This window comes from Hyperoodon ampullatus (assembly GCF_949752795.1).
Source record: "Hyperoodon ampullatus genome assembly, chromosome: 20".
In the NCBI taxonomy this organism is placed as follows: domain Eukaryota; kingdom Metazoa; phylum Chordata; class Mammalia; order Artiodactyla; family Ziphiidae; genus Hyperoodon; species Hyperoodon ampullatus.
Genome location: NC_136933.1, coordinates 22057812 through 22062085, shown reverse-complemented (window position 1 = coordinate 22062085; position 4274 = coordinate 22057812). Strand labels below are relative to the sequence as shown.

The window sequence follows — 4274 nt, the reverse complement described above, 5'->3', positions numbered from 1 at the left end:
TTTTAGCACTTAATGGGTACTTCTCTTGCAGCCTTTAGGTTATTCTAAAAATATCTTTTCTTACCTACTGGAATCTAAATTTCTGAGGACAGAGAATGTGTCTAAGAGATCCTTACACCTAAAATGTGTAATGACACCTGAAGTGTGTAATTCTCTATATCTAGTACATTTCAATAGATAGATATTAAATGAATGGAAGAATGAATCAAACATTCTGAATAGAAGGAAAATGTCAAAGTTGCTTTGCTCCAGCAGGATGCCTCTCTCCTTTTCCTTTGATCGAAACTATATGTTCTTTTATTTCAGACTTCGGGCTGGAAAATGATAGGATCATTTTCCAGTCCAAATGACAAGAAAACTCTGAGGGGTACAAAGTAGGGAAGTTTGTTGTGGGCATATGCAACTCCATGAAATAGTTTCAAAGATCAAGGTACAATTTTTTCCCCTTTCAGGTAAGGAAAACTGTCTGTGAGTGGAATTAGAAAGAGGAAAAAGACCAAGTGAAGTTTAATCACTCATCATGAGTGGTATTAGAAGCACTGAGAAAATTATCGAGAAAATGACCTTCCTTCAAAAAGGTAAACCCTGTCAACAGCAGGAGGTAAAAACCCCAGTCAACAGCACTGAGTGAAAGGTAAGAATATTTCAAGCAACTTAAATACAAAGAAACTTTTTAAGACATTAGTGACTGTTTTCCACATTTCCACTAAGGTTCTATCCATAAATAAAATATTCCCCTGTATTCCACAGCAATATATCTTATTTTTTTTAATATGCAGCAATGCCAGCCAACTAGAAGCTGAGGTGGAGACACTGAACAGCTACCTTGGCACTCGGTTCTTGATATATGTTCAAAGGGTTAAAATTTTCGGCAAAGCCAATAGGATGACAGCCAGATAAAACATTCACAGTCCTCAGGGTGGAAAATAATGTTGCCAGGCCAGCCAAAATATAATTTCTCCTATGTCTTTTCTCTCCAGGAAGTACTTCTGAAAAATACCTTTCCAGCACAATAGTCATTGAATCCAATTATATATTTTTAGACACCACTAACCATTCTTTTTTTATTTCATTTCAGGAAAATTCTCCACATCTGGAAAGAACAGCAATGAAGAACAGGAACTGGTGCATTCATGTTCGGCTTGTACCGGGCATGTTTTGTTTAATTTCCTCCATTTTTATGACACTTTCCTATGCTGCTACTCCAGACGTTCAATGAAACACCTCACTGCCGAGAAACTGTAGGGGAAGGAAAATCTACAGAAAGTCTGACTGAAGGTCTGAGTGTGAGATACCACAACCATCAGCAGAGGCAACAGGAGCATGTGTTCAGGCTTCTCAGAACCACTTCCCTGGGGTCTCATCTTGGTCTCTGTGTATAAACTCTGCTGCCTTTTGCACCTCTGATCCATTGCCAGACAAACTGGTGAACTGTCCTACCTGTGCTTGTCTTCTGTAGCCTGTCTTCCTCCGTAATGTCAGAAAGAACACAAAGGGCCCTATCATTGATTCAGTTTTCCATAGTTCACCCATAGAGTCTGCAATCAATCAGTTTTTCCCCTGGGCAGGTGAGAAGTCATTTCCTTCTATCTTTTCGTTTATTAAGAAGCAAGAACTAGCCATGAATACTATCTAGAGCGAGGTCTGGTGGAGGTAGGGAGGAATGAGATATGAGATACAGGTCAAAAACCGAGCCATGACCTCAGCTTTTAGCATGATGGAGCAGAAAGGCAAGGTTGGTGCCTAGAGAAGCCATCTGTTTAGAAAAAGATGTGAGAATAGGTAAAGAATACTTAGCTCCTCGTCTCTGCATATTCATTATCTAAGGAAAAAAAATTGGCTTTTGCTTATTTACAATATGAGAATGAGTTTCAAATCCTTGGCTAATAGGTGGAGGCAAGGTGGAGAGGAGAGTCCATGAGGGTGCTAGGTGTCCACAATATGTGAGACAAAAGCACAAAATGGGGAGTGTTGACCTTAAACAAACAGACTGCCAGTTATTTCTCCAGCAAAACATGGGTTTATTCAGGATCAGCAAAGAATTGCAACGGCGAGCCACTCAAAAGTCTCCCCGAAGCAAGGAGAGGAGAACTCTTTTAAAGAGGAGAAGAAGAAGTTGGGAGGGCTGTACTAAACAAAGAGTCCATTGGAGGAACTGAGAGTGCCAAGTATAGTGGCTTTTCATTGGCTGAGTTGTGACAGTCTCTCATTGGCTGAGCTCTTGCCAGACAGGAAGAGGAAGTCTTTCTTCTTCCTGTCGGGATCTGCAATCCTTGTAGGGTGGAGAGCTCCCCCTCTGGCTTCCTGACTCTGTTTTAATTAAGATGTCTTTTTATTAATTTTTATAGGTGGTTGTGGACTCTAAAGCCAAATTGTGACAATTCTGTACACTTTTCAGGGGGCAACTCTTGGCCTATTTTAAACATCCTAAATTAACTTTTTCCTTCACTACTCTTTCTCCCTTACACAACTACACTGCCAGTTAAAAAGAGAAAAATTTCCCTCTCATATCTCTATTGGGATAGGTGATAAATAAATCTCTTGATTGGTTTAAAAAATTTTTTTCTTATTCATCAAATATTTATTACCTTGTATTCAATCAGTACGGTCCTATGCTAGACACTGAGATCAGAATGGTTCTATTTTTTATTTTATTTTATTTTTTACAAGGGAACAAATCCACACTTTTATTTATTTTTCAGTAAGTTTAAATCTTTGAAGGGTACAGCATCACACGAATTCTGTGTCCAGTGGCCTTAGTGGGAAGGTTGCTTCAGAATTTGGCATGAACCATGCCACTGTTTCCATGAGCATGAGTTATCTTTCCCCAGATTACTCTGGTTTTGTTAGGTTTTCCACCAGGAGTTACTGTGTTGTTCTTTGCTTTGTACACATAAACACATCTCTTGCCTAGATAGAATTCAGTTTCATCTCAAGCATATACACCTTCAATTTTCAGGAGAGCTATATGCTCCCTCTGGTTCCATAGACACTGCTTATAGCCAGCAAGAATGGCCTTGGACCACAGCCTTCCAGACATATTTGTTGTTATAGAAGTCCTGCTCCCAGCAGGCCTCCACAGCGTCCAAGATGGTTGAAAAAGAAAAGTATTTATTTAATTTAAATTTAAAATTTTATTACGGAAATAACATTTAACATGAGATCTACCCCTTAAAATTTTTTAAATGTACAATATGTTATTGTTGACTATAGGTACAATATTGTACAGCACCTATTTAGAGATTATTCATAGATACCTCATACAAATGGAATCAAGCCATACCTGTCTTCTGTAACTGGCTTATTTCACTTAGTTTGTCCGTAAGCTTCATTCATATGGTCATGTATTGCAGAATTCCTGTCTTTTCTTAAGGCTAAATAATATTCCATTAGATGTATATTCCATAGTTTCTTTACACAGTCATCTGTTAAAGGACTTTTAATTGTTTCCACAACTTGGAAATATTGTGAATAGTGCTGCAATGAACATAGGGGTACTAAAACTTTTTGGATCCTGATTTCAATTCTTTTGGATAAATTCTAGAAGTGGAATTGCTGGATCTCAAGGTAATTCTACTTTTATTTTTATTTGTTTTTTTAAAAATAAAAATTGTATATATTTAAGGTGCACAGCATGGTGTTTTGAGATATATACATATATATATAGTGAAATGATTACTACATTCAAGTTAATTAACATATCCACCTCCTCACACAGTTAACATGTTGTTGTTGTTAGAACACCTGAAATCCACTCTCTGAGCAAATTTCCAGTACACAATCCAGTACCATTCACTATAGTTACAATGCTGTAATTAGATCTCCAGATCTTATCCATTCTACATAACAGAAACATCATACCTTTTGACCAACGTCTCCCCACTTCCCAGCCCCTGGTAAACACTGTTCTACTCTGTTTCTATGTATTCAACTTTTTAAAGATTTCACATATAAATGAGATCAGGCAGTATTTTTCTTTCTGATTGTGGCTTATTTCACTTAGCATAATGTCTTCCATTTTCATGCATGTTGTCGCAAATGGCAGAATCTCCTTTTTTTAAAGCTGAGTAATATTTCATTGTATGTACATACAAACATTTCTTTACTCAATCATTCATCAATGGACACTTAGGTGGTTTCTGTATTTCAGCTATTGTGAATAATGCTGCAATGAATATGGGAACACAGATATCTTTTTGAGGTACTGCTTTAATTTTCTTTGGGTATATACCCAGAACAGGGATTTCTGGATCATAAGGTAGTTCTATTTTTAA

The 4274-nt window shown here is 37.3% G+C and overlaps 1 pseudogene across 1 annotated transcript; it reads right to left on the bottom strand.

The window, feature by feature from the left end:
- Nucleotides 1-2707: 2707 nt before the first annotated feature.
- On the bottom strand, nucleotides 2708-3040 carry LOC307068620 (large ribosomal subunit protein eL33-like; annotated as a pseudogene). The gene has a single exon. The product of its transcript is annotated as a large ribosomal subunit protein eL33-like (transcript).
- Between the last annotated feature and the right edge of the window lie 1234 nt (nucleotides 3041-4274).